Here is a 14,012-nt window from a genome sequence, read left to right on the forward strand (position 1 = left end):
CAACACAGAAATGAGTTGTGATTTCTCATTTTCAGTAAGAGAAGACGATATTATTACAGGTAATTCAGATTCACCATGTAAATAAGCGTATTCCAAATGGTTTGGAAGTGGCGTTAACTCTAATTTCGGAGGTTCTTCTATCGATGATTTGTATCGATATCTGTCTTCTTCTTTTAGCATTTGGATTTCTTCTGTTGTTGGTTCATATCCATTAGCTATAAGTGTAGCTAACATTTCAGCTTCATCAATTGGTTCATTACCTTCTCCTAAAGAACATTCTCCTGTTCCTTGTAATTCTGGAAATTCTTCTAATAATTCTGCATGTGCATCTATAGTTTGAATATAATAACATGTATCATCTGCAGATTGTGGTTGTTGCATTGCTCTATCAACTGAAAAGGTAACACTCTCATCTATATCGTATATATTTATATTTATATTTTAATTTTAATTTTAATTTTAATCCTAATAATAAGGGTATGTTAGCGAATGTTGTAAGGGTGTAAGTCGAAATTCTGTCCGTGTAACGCTACGCTATTTTTAATCATTGTAAGTTATGTTCAACCTTTTTACATTAATGTCTCGTAGCTAAGTTATTATTATGCTTATTTAATCCGAAGTAATCATGATGTTGGGCTAATTACTAAAATTGGGTAATTGGGCTTTGTACCATAATTGGGGTTTGGACAAAAGAACGACACTTGTGAAAATTAGACTATGGGCTATTAATGGGTTTTATATTAACTAAACAATACCTTGTTAATTTAATATACAAACTTATAATTTGACATATTTATATATAACCACATACGCTTGACTGGGTACGGTGGGCGGGATATCTATAAATACCAATAATTATTCATTTTACCGGATACGGAACTGGATTAATAGCCACTAGAATAATTAAAACAGGGGTGAAATTATGTACAAGGACACTTGGTATAATTGATAACAAAATATTAAAATCTTGGGTTACACTCAGTCGACATCCTGGTGTAATTATTAAACAAAGTATTAAAATCTTGTTACAGTTTAAGTCCCCAATTAGTTGGAATATTTAACTTCGGGTATAAGGATAATTTGACGAGGACACTCGCACTTTATATTTATGACTGATGGACTGTTATGGACAAAAACCAGACGGACATATTAAATAATCCAGGACAAAGGACAATTAACCCATGGGCATAAAACTAAAATCAACACGTCAAACATCATGATTACAGAAGTTTAAATAAGCATAATTCTTTTATTTCATATTTAATTTCCTTTATTTTATATTTAATTGCACTTCTAATTATCGCATTTTTATTGTTATTGTATTTAATTGCACTTTCAATTATCGTACTTTTTAATTATCGCAAGTTTATTTCATCGCACTTTTATTATTCGCAATTTCATTATCGTTATTTACTTTATGCTTTAATTTAAGTCTTGTATTTATTTTTAATATTTTATATTTGGTTTTAACTGCGACTAAAGTTTTAAAATCGACAAACCGATCATTAAACTGTAAAAACCCCCCTTTATAATAATAATATTACTTATATATATATATATATATATATTTGTATTTTTATAAAAGTAAACTAATATAGCGTTAAGCTTTGTTTAAAAAGATTCCCTGTGGAACGAACCGGACTTACTAAAAACTACACTACTGTACGATTAGGTACACTACCTATAAGTGTTGTAGCAAGGTTTAAGTATATCCATTCTATAAATAAATAAATATCTTGTGTAAAATTGTATCGTATTTAATAGTATTTCCTGCTAAAATTTAATAGTATTTTATACCCCTTAGCTTTGACATCAAGTATTTTTGGCGCCGCTGCCGGGGAGTCTCTTAAAAGCCGGAAGCGCAACGCTACATAAAAAAAAATTATGTATTTTTAAGATTTTGTTAAATATTTAAGTTTTATAAAGTTTCTTTATTTTTATATAAGTTTTATTTAAGTATTTTGTTTTTATTTAAAAACATATAAAAAAATATATATATAAATCTAGTTTTAAGATTTTTATTTATAAAATTATAAAGTAATTCTATTTTTATTTAAGTTTTAAATATAAGTTTTTATTATACACATATTTTTTTTATATAAACAGAAAAAATTAAAAACAGAAAATAAAAAAAAATAAATAAAGAAAAACGCTTCGAATTTAAATAACCTGTCAGTTGAAAACTGGAACCCCGCGACTCGCGGGGTTTGATGCCTTGAATACCGCAACTCGCGGAGGGTACCTGACACGCGACAGAACCCTAATTCTGCATTAATTACGGGTAATTAATTATTATTATTATTATTTAACCCTAATTATTATTATTATTATAATTAGTTTTATTTTAAGTTTTACTTTTTATTTAATTTGTTTTATTTAGTATTAATTAGTTTTATTAAATTGTAAAATTAATAGTTTTAATAAATAAATAATATAAAAATAATATTTTTATAAAAATTGTAATTTTTACAACTTTTTATATATTTTTATATTTTGTCCCTTTTTAATCGTTTTAGCGTAATATTTGTATTTTTAGCTCATATTTAGTTTTAAACTTAGATTTTGCCATAGTTATTTTTACTTCTAGATTTTTAGGCTTTGCCGTAAATTTCCTTAAGTGCTTTTTCTTTAGACTAAGATTTAGGTGCTTTAGAATTTTGCGACGCCTTTTTAAGTTTTAGTTTCTTTTTAAGTTATTTCCATTTGGGATATAGTTTTTCCTGTAAGCTTTAATATTTTTAGACACCTTTTACTATGTACCAATTATCATTCCAATTAATAATCTCAATTTGCTATTATAATTTTAAGTTAGTTGTAGTAATAAGGTTAGGTTAGTCAAGTATTTTTAAGTTTTATAAGTTTCTTTTATTTTTCCGTCACCTTTTATTTTTCAACCATTTTTCTTTTTCGACCTTTTCCGACGAACTCTTTTTCTTTCTTATTTCTCGCTATTCTAGTTTTAGGACATAGATTTTTATTCTACTTCTTATCTAAATTTTCTTAAAATTACGAAAATTTATTTTAAGTGGTTAAATTAATAGACATCAAAATTTTCTGGTTCGTAGTAATAGTTGGATTTGTAGGTGGACCGGGTTATTGGAGCCAAACAGTCCTCAATTATATTGAGACCAAACGAATCCTGCCCCTCTGCTGCATCTTTTGGCTATTCGAAACGTGGGCAAAATCAGAGAAGTCTATTGGTTGGATAACTTATTATAATTTTTCTTTCCTTTTAAAAACTAATAGGATATTCAGTGAATGCACCGAGCAAGACGTTCACCACCTTTTGTACGTTCACCACCTGTAACTAGATCAAGACATTTAGCAAATATTACTGCCGTTGATTTTTCTTTAGAATCGTCATCCAGTCGACCAAGTACTTCAGTTCAAATTTCCGATAATCCATTTTTTGAACCCGACCTCACAATTGAGAATCCGGAGAATATTCAGGAACGGTTCGTAGATCCTGAACCATTAAACTTTCCTCCGGAACCACCAATCATTCAAACAGAGATTGTTGAGGAACGAACCATTAAATCAGAATCCTCTAGTGATTCCGATTCAACAAATTCAATTATGGAGAATCTGGAACCTTTAAGTATGGAAGACCGAATGAGAGCTAAACGCACTGGTCAAGGTCACGCAATTACTCATCCAGACATTAATGCGCCAGATTATGAAATCAAAGGACAAATTCTACACATGGTGACTAATCAATGCCAATTTAGTGGTGCGCCGAAGGAAGATCCAAATGAACATCTACGTACCTTTAATAGGATCTGCACACTATTTAAAATCCGAGAAGTGGAGGATGAACAGATATATCTCATGTTATTTCCCTGGACTTTAAAGGGAGAAGCCAAAGATTGGTTGGAATCGTTACCTGAAGGGGCGATCGATACATGGGATGTTTTAGTTGACAAATTTCTTAAACAATTCTTTCCGGCATCTAAAGCCGTAAGACTTCAAGCAGAAATTGTTACGTTTACACAGAAGCCGAATGAAACTCTATATGAGGCATGGACAAGATATGGAAAGTTGTTAAGAGGATGTCCGCAACATGGTTTAGACACCTGTCAAATAGTACAAATATTCTACCAAGGATGCGACATCACTACAAGGAAAGACATAGATATAGCAGCTGGTGGTTCTATTATGAAGAAAACCGAAACTGATGCTTACAAAATTATTGATAACACTGCTTCCCACTCATATGAGTGGCACCAAGAAAAAGACATCGTTAGATCATCTAAAGTAGCTAGAGCCGATTCTAGCCATGACTTAGGTTCCATTTCCGCAAAGATAGATGCTGTCGAGAGACGAATGGAAAAGATGACTAAAGATATTCACTCAATACGAATTAGTTGTGAGCAGTGTGGAGGATCACATTTGACAAAAGATTGTCTCAGTATTGAATTAACAATGGAACAAAGAGAGAATATTTCATACATAAACCAAAGGCCTGGAAATAATTATCAGAATAATTATCAACCGCCAAGACCGATTTACAATCAAAACCAGAATTATAACCGAAATATTCCATACAACAACCAACAAGGTCCTAGCAATCAACAAGTATCCAATAATACTTACAATCAGCAAAGACCTAATTTTCAAAACAAGCCACCACAACAAACCGATGATAAAAAGCCGAATTTAGAAGATATGATGACAAAGCTAGTTGAAACTCAAACACAGTTTTTCACATCTCAAAAACAAACCAATGAACAAAATGCTCAAGCATTTAGAAATCAACAAGCTTCTATTCAAAATCTGGAACAAGAAGTAAGTAACCTAGCAAGGTTAATAGGTGAAAGAAAACCGGAAAGTCTACCTAGTGATACAAATGCTAACCCCCGGAATGAAATAGCTAAAGCCATTACCACAAGAAGTGGTACAACACTTAAACCACCTGAAATACCTGTAACTTCTGATGAAGCTATTCCTACTCCACAAGAACCACAACCTGATCAAGATAAGGAAAAAGAACCGGTAGTTGAAAAGGTTAATGAAGATAACACAGTTAAGGCTAAACCTTATGTTAAACCATACCAACCACCACTTCCTTACCCGAGTAAAATGAAGAAAGAGAAACTTGAAGCCAAGCAATCCAAATTCTTGGATATGTTTAAACAAATAAATGTAAATCTTCCTTTCATTGATGTGATTTCAGGAATGCCTAGATATGCTAAATTCTTGAAAGATCTAATCTCAAATAGAAAGAAAATGGAAGAACTCTCGGCTGTTACTATGAATGCTAATTGTTCAGCAGTGCTGTTAAATAAGATACCAGAAAAACTATCTGATCCAGGAAGTTTCACAATTCCATGTTTTCTGGGTAGTCTTAGTTCAATAGAAGCATTGGCAGACTTAGGTGCTAGTATAAATCTAATGCCGTATTCACTATACGCTAAACTAGACCTTGGAGAATTGAAACCAACCAGAATAAGCATACAACTAGCCGATAGATCAATAAAATATCCTAGAGGGATAATGGAGAACATGCTAGTTAAAGTTGGTACTTTAGTATTTCCAGTAGATTTTGTTGTTCTAGACATGGAAGAAGATTCTCAAGTTCCTCTCATATTAGGAAGACCATTCTTAAACACGGCTAAAGCAATGATAGACGTGTTCGGTAAGAAATTGACCCTAAGTATAGAGGATGAGAGTGTTACCTTTTCAGTTGATAGAGCAATGCAACAACCACAATCTGCAGATGATACATGTTATTATATTCAAACTATAGATGCACATGCAGAATTATTAAAAGAATTTCCAGAATTACAAGGAACAGGAGAATGTTCTTTAGGAGAAGGTAATGAACCAATTGATGAAGCTGAAATGTTAGCTACACTTATAGCTAATGGATATGAACCAACAACAGAAGAAATTCAAATGCTAAAAGAAGAAGACAGATATCGATATAAATCATCGATAGAAGAACCTCCGAATTTAGAGTTAAAGCCACTTCCAAACCATTTGGAATACGCTTATTTACCTGGTGAATCTGAATTACCTGTAATAATATCGTCTTCTCTTACTGAAAATGAGAAATCACAACTCATTTCTGTGTTGAAAGCTCATAAACCAGCCATTGCATGGAAGATTCATGATATTAAAGGAATAAGTCCTTCGTATTGCACACATAAAATCCTTATGGAAGAAGGTCATAAAACGTATGTGCAACGCCAACGAAGACTAAATCCTAATATGCAAGATGTAGTTAAGAAAGAGATTATTAAACTGCTAGATGCAGGTCTAATTTATCTAATATCTGATAGTCCATGGGTAAGCCCAGTTCAATGCGTGCCTAAGAAAGGTGGCATGATTGTCATTACAAATGAGAAAAATGAGCTTATTCCTACTAGGACTGTAACAGGATGGCGTGTGTGTATTGATTATAGAAAATTAAATGACGCCACCAGAAAAGATCACTTTCTCTTACCTTTCATAGATCAAATGTTGGAAAGATTAGCCGGAAATAGTTACTATTGTTTTCTAGATGGATTTTTCGGATATTTTCAAATTCCAATAGCACCCGAAGATCAAGAGAAAACCACATTCACATGCCCTTATGGTACTTTTGCTTACAAACGCATGCCATTTGGACTTTGCAACGCCCCTGCAACCTTTCAAAGGTGTATGATGGCGATTTTTCACGACATGATAGAAGAATGCATGGAAGTTTTCATGGATGACTTTCCAGTCTTCGGTGATACATTTGAATCATGTCTAGTTAATCTTGAACGAATGCTTATTGGATGCGAACAATCAAATCTAGTACTTAATTGGGAGAAATGCCATTTCATGGTTAAAGAAGGCATCGTTCTTGGACATAAAATTTCAAAAGAAGGAATTGAAGTGGATAGAGCTAAAGTAGATATAATTGCTAAACTTCCACATCCCACCAATGTTAGAGGAGTTAGGAGTTTTCTAGGGAATGCCGGTTTTTACCGACGTTTCATAAAAGATTTTTCTAAAATTGCCACTCCTATGAATAAACTCCTAGAAAAGGATGCTCCATTCATCTTTTCAGATGAGTGTATCAAATCTTTTAATATTCTTAAAGAGAAACTCACTAATGCGCCGATCATGATAACACCAAACTGGAATCTACTATTTGAACTAATGTGCGATGCAAGTGATTTTGCAATGGGAGCCGTTTTAGGACAAAGGATTGAAAAACGATTTCAACCTATATATTATGCTAGTAAGACGTTACAAGGAGCACAAACGAACTATACAACTACTGAAAAAGAACTCCTTGCTATTGTCTTTGCTTTTGACAAATTTCGATCATATCTCGTTCTAGCAAAAACGGTGGTCTATACCGACCATTCTGCTCTTAGATACCTATTTTCAAAACAAGATGCTAAACCAAGATTAATCCGTTGGATCTTACTCTTACAAGAATTTGATATTGAAATTCGAGATAAAAGAGGAGCAGAAAATCTCGCCGCTGATCATCTTTCTCGTCTTGAAAATCCCGAATTAGAAGTTCTAAATGAATCGGCCATACAAGACAACTTTCCTGATGAATATCTATTGAAGATAGATTATAATGAAATCCCATGGTTTGCAGACTATGCAAACTACTTAGTTTGTGGATTCCTTGAGAAAGGATTATCGTACCAAAGACGAAAGAAATTCTTCAGTGATATAAAACACTATTTCTGGGAAGATCCACATCTGTTTAAAAGTTGTCCTGATGGAATAATACGCCGATGTGTATTTGGAGATGAAGCTAGTAAAATATTAAACCATTGTCACACAGGACCAACAGGAGGGCATTATGGGCCTCAACTAACAGCAAGAAAAGTTTATGATGCTGGATTCTATTGGCCTACAATTTACAAAGACGCACACCTACTTTGCAAATCCTGTAATGCTTGTCAAAGGGCCGGAAAAATAAGTCAACGTGATGAAATGCCACAAAATGTCATACAAGTATGTGAAGTATTTGACATTAGGGGTATTGACTTTATGGGTCCATTTCCAAAATCTCATAATAATCAATATATACTAGTAGCCATTGATTATGTATCTAAATGGGCGGAAGCACAAGCTCTCCCAACTAACGATGCACGAGTTGTAGTCAACTTTTTAAAACGTCTTTTTGCAAGGTTTGGAACACCGAAAGCTTTGATAAGTGATCGGGGTACTCATTTCTGTAATAATCAACTTGAGAAAGTTCTTAAAAGATATGGAGTAACTCATAAAATCTCCACCGCATATCATCCACAAACAAGTGGACAAGTTGAAAATACCAACCGAGCTTTAAAACGTATTCTAGAGAAAACCGTAGGATCAAATCCAAAGGAATGGTCTATTAAATTGGAGGATGCACTCTGGGCTTTTAGAACAGCCTACAAAACTCCAATTGGAACTACACCTTTTAGACTTGTTTATGGAAAAGCATGTCATCTTCCAGTAGAAATTGAACACAAAGCATTTTGGGCTTTGAAGACATGTAATCTTGATTTACATGAAGCTGGACGTCTACGATTAAGTCAACTAAACGAATTAGAAGAATTAAGACATGAAGCATACGAAAATTCGTTAATCTATAAAGAAAGAACGAAGAAATGGCATGATAAAAGAATCAGAAGTTCAAAAGAATTTAAAGAAGGAGACAGAGTTCTTCTTTTCAATTCACGATTCAAGCTATTTCCTGGAAAATTGAAATCAAGATGGTCTGGACCATTCATAGTCAAAAGAGTTTTCCCATACGGAACGATAGAATTAATAAATTCAAATGGGATTGAATTTAAAGTTAATGGTCACAGAGTTAAACATTACATACATGGTCCGATGGAAGTCGACAACGAAGTTAATCACAATTTCGACACCACAGCTAACTAAGTGTGGGGAGAATCAAGGGGTTTATGTATTTCTGTTAGAGTTAGATTGTCTATTTTCGTGTAGTTCTCGAAAATGGAACCCGAATGGTCTTTCCCTAGCAGACCCTAAAGAACTAGTCTTCTCCCCCCATTCTGAATTTTTTTTTTTTTTAGGTTTTTACAAAATGAAGACTGCCTGTGAACTAAACCATGGTCTAATGCTACACGCTTTGATCACTAAACGTAATAATGACATACTCCCGAGTGAATTAGTATCAGTAATCAGAGAAAGAATGGACGGAGTTAGAAAAGAATCCAGATGCGAAGATAATAAATTACAATTTGGTAAAGGAAAATCAAAATCCGCAGCAAAAAGAAGAGCACGACACCTAGAAAGATGTCACAAATGCGGAAAATGGTCACATGGAGGTAAATGTTCAAATAATCAAACCTATTCAAATACCGAATTTGTTACTTTATGCAGAGACGGACCGTTCATATGTTTAGAAGAAAAGACACTGAATGCTCGAGTTTACGCCTATGTAGCTATGGAAAACCAATTAAACCGACTATCTTATGAATGGGATAGATCATATAACTAAGAAATCTATTTCACAGGTATGTCTGTACAGTTTTTATTTTATTTTTTTTTATTTTTAACCTTTTGATAATAAACGCTAATTTGTTCGCTAAAAAGTATTAAATTGGTATTGAATAAAATTAGGTTTGGCGACCGAAATTATTGATATCATTCAAAAATTTATTACATCACTGCGAAATTTAACGTTTATTCTTAAGATATAAATATCTTTAAACAATCAACCCAAAATATTTCAAAAATTCGTCATGAGTTAAATTAGGTTTTGGAACCGAAATTACTTTACCGAAAAGAGGGGCGCATATTTTTGATAATATTTGATTGATTAAAGTGGGATAAAAAGACAAAAAGATTTTTAATTTTATTTTTACCATGTTTTTAAAATTAATATTTAAATCTTAAATTAATATTGTAAACTTTGTAAAAACAATATATTTAAAATTTTAAATATTTGAAAAATTAATATAAGTTTGGTGTGAATTTATAATATGAATTTTTAAATTAAGTTTGATGTTAATTTTTTATTTTTTAAAAAAAAAATATGAATTTTTAATTTTATGCATTTCAAATTTTAAGTTTAGTGTGAATTTTTAATATTAATTTTGAATTTTATATTTAAATTGTGTGAATTTAAAAACAAAAATTTACTTTATCTCATTAAGTTAAAAATATGATTTTTAAAATTCGTCGTAAGTTGAAGACTAGGTCTTTGAACCGAAATTGCTTTACCCAAGGGAGGGACGAGAACTTTTATTATCATTATTTTTAATCTTATTGATTTAAAGTATGCCAAAAACATTAAAAAACCCAAAAATCTTAGCTTTTAAAATAATCGCTACAAAAAGACAAATTTTAAAATTTTGTCGAGGGACGGACTAGGACATCGATCCGAAATGACCTCGTCCTAAATAACAAGGGAAACAAAATTTTAAAATTAATTACTTAATTATTTTATAAGTTAAAGATTATTAAAAAAAAAAAAAAAAAAAAACCAAACTCCGCGACTCGCGGAGTTTGAAGGGTCCAAACACCGCGAGTCGCGGAGGGACCAAAAGCCAGAAAAAAATAAAACGTAAAAAACAGATCAGTTCACTCCCCCACCCAAAAATACTGCGAAGAACAGCGAAAAAACCCGAAAATACACGGAAAAAAAACCCCCAAAATCACAATTTTTAACCGTTAATCATCAAATCTTTTACTAAAATCATGTTGAGAAGGATGCTATCAAGGAATTACTCAAGAAAAACGGTAAATTTCTACACCTAAACACCATTTAATCCGAAATTTGGTGTTCTTGAGCAATTTTTTTCCCAATTTGATTTTGATGCTTTTTAGTGTAATTAGGCTTAAATTGTTTATGTATTATGCTTGTATAACCTAGATTGATACTATTTAACATGATTAAAAGCCTTAAACTTAAAATTTTGAGTAATCTAGGGTTTGTGTTCTTGAGCAAATTTGGGGCTTTTTGATATAAACAGGTTATGGCCGATTTTTGTCATGAATTGTTGCTAAATTAAGTAATGTAACATGTCTAGGTAGTTAAATGATCCAAACTTTGAGCCTAAACATGATTTTGAGAATTAAAGGGGACTTTTTCAAGTCTAAAATTCATGAACTTGATTTTTGAGAGATAATGCCATTTGAAACTTGTTTAATTGCTAGTAATGACTATTTTGACATGTTATTTGAGTTGAATGCTTATGAACTTGGCGAACATTTTCGTATATGCTTATTTGAAAAAGTGTAGATTTGATAAAAATGTGAAAATGAGTTAAGTTTGATATAAATTGATCATGTCATTGTAATTATTTTGATTGATGATTTTGCTGACACTAATGCATATTTGGATGCACAAAAATTGTGTTTGATGTGTTTTGCAGACTGAAAGGGGTGAATCTTCATCCCAAGCCCGCAACGCTCCTGCTGAGAATGCGGAACAACAGGAGGTGGATAACTACTACAAGCAGGATATACCTCATCCAGTCATGACCTTTTCTGATATGCACTTGGAAGAGTTGCACCCGAACCTGAGATTTGACAAACTTTGGATAGATTATCCAAAATACCAAAGGGGTTTGCATACTCTTCATTCTAAGGTTGTTGAGGTACCGAGGGTCATAGAATGGGGACCCTTAGAAGCTGTAGAATTGGCCGGGCCAATTAGGGAATTACTTGTACAGAGGTATGGTAATTCTACTTTTAATGACTGGGTACGTTTATTCACCATGCGTAGACCTGTATATAAAGTATGGTGTGAAGATTGTTGTGTAGTATAGAGTTGAATGATCGGGTAGCTAGTTTAACCGATCGTTCTTTTATTAGATTTTTGTTAGGCGGTTCGATGCGTCACATGTCTTTACTAGACATGGCTCAGGCTTTACGTATATATACGCCTGAGGAGTTAGCATCTGCCGATTGTAGAGGGTTGATACTAAATGGTAGAAAGATAGATGAAAATTTTGATACACACGGTGTGTGGAGTCAAATGACAAGCCATAACCGTTTCAAAGGGGGAAATTACTCTTATTTGGATATAGATAGAGCCGAATTAAGAGTGATTCATAGGTTTTTAGCTAATTCGATTACACAAAGGGGTAAGAACAAGGAAAAGGTAAATGAACAGGATTTGTTTTACCATATGTGTATTCGAGACCCACAAAGCGCTGTAAGTATACCGTATTGTGTGGGTTATTATTTATCAACTATGGTTAGGGGGATGCGACCGCATAGCATAATAGGAGGTGGTATTTTTATTACTTTGATTGGTGAATATCTCGGTGTGGATATAAGTCGGGAGGGATTTTTAGTAGAAGAACCAGAACTCCGCGATACTATAGGTTTAAATGTATACCATGGTGCGAAAGTTTTGAAGAGGCGAAATAACGCCGCAGTACCATACCATGGTAGACATCCACAGGTTGAGAGAAACCAACATCAAGGTAATGTAGGAGGGGGGAATGAGATGCAAGAAATGCAAAGGTTTATAGCTTCTCAGGAATACGAAAATGCTAGACAGAGAGCATTTGAAGATTGGCAAGTTCATCAGAACCAAATCATAGCTCATTGCCAACATATAGGTCGAAACTATATTCCTACACCAAAACCCATCTTCCCTCCATGGTCTATAGAGATGCAACCACCGTATCCTACGTATAACCCTGCCGAAGCATTCTATAGCACCTATGGTTATGCCTGGAACCCCTATTGGTATCAATATCATCCCTAGTCTACTTATATTTTTTATTTTTTATTTTGTAATTTGTAATGATTGATACGTTTAATAATTTTGTTAATATTGTAATAGTTTTTATAATTGTCTAACTTTTATTCTTAGATTTTAATAATTTTTGAATGTGGGGTAATATACCAAACTTCAAAAATATGTATATATGTTTGCATTTTATCTTATGTACACAACAGGGTAAAACAACGCATTTTCAAAGACTGGCATTAAGTTAAGCAAAAGCAACTAATTTTGACGACAAGATGCAAAATATATGTGAAATAACAACAAGACGGAATGAACAAATGATGTGCACCATTTATCATTCAGCAAACAAACGCCAATATATTTGGAAACTTTGGTAAAAATTTAATCATTTTCACACAAATCACCCTCAATAATTTAAATTATTACTGATTTCTTGCAAATGAGGGCATTGCAAGATCTTAAGTGTGGGAAGGGGTTAAATTCTTTCGGATTTTAAAATTTTTTACTTTATACACTTGGTTACCATTAAAAATACTAGTAAAGCAGTAGTTGTATTAGAATCTAGTGCTCTCTGATAATAAAGAACAGCCCTAGTCTTATATACTGACTACCCAATTCTAGTAAAAATTTTCAAAATTTTCAATTAAATGAACTCAAAATCATGTTTATACATATTTATGAACGATAAAACTAGGTTTTAACACCGAAATTATTGTTACCTCGGAAAGGACATAAATTGAGAAACAAACCAAAATGTTAAAATTCATTTAAAATGGAATAGAGGATGATAAAAAGGAAAATAAAAGCCAAGTGTGGGAAAATTTACCAAGTTATCTTAAACATATGTCACATATATCTGTAACAAATAACTGAAAATACTTTTGCTTTGGACTAAAATAAACTGTTTTACCCGATGAAAGAAAAGAAGAGATGGATCTACACGATGAATCAATTCCATCATTAAAAGGAAGTAAAGTCTTCCGAAAAAGACACGCGCTTTTTGATTGGGGTCATGAAGTTGTCGTCCAGACCAGCTGTAGGTTGACGAAAAATCTAGAAAAGTCATCACTAAAATCAGCAGGAAATCCACAGACCTCAGCATTAAACATGGTCGCCAAGTGGTCAGATTTATCCTAACCATGAGAAGGATTTATCTCGTACAATGGGGGCACGATGCAAATTAGCTGGATAAGACTAATGAATCAGATCCCCAGAAAGGATAATCTCCTTAAAGATTAAAAATCAGCTTTTAAGCCTGATATTACTCAATCCTAGAGATTGACCTTAAAGATTGAGAATTCAAACTCATGGAATTCAATGATATCTAAACTCGAGCTTGAACGAGAAAATATTTTGATCA

The sequence above is a fragment of the Rutidosis leptorrhynchoides genome, chromosome 9, assembly GCF_046630445.1.
Source record: "Rutidosis leptorrhynchoides isolate AG116_Rl617_1_P2 chromosome 9, CSIRO_AGI_Rlap_v1, whole genome shotgun sequence".
Lineage (NCBI taxonomy): Eukaryota > Viridiplantae > Streptophyta > Magnoliopsida > Asterales > Asteraceae > Rutidosis > Rutidosis leptorrhynchoides.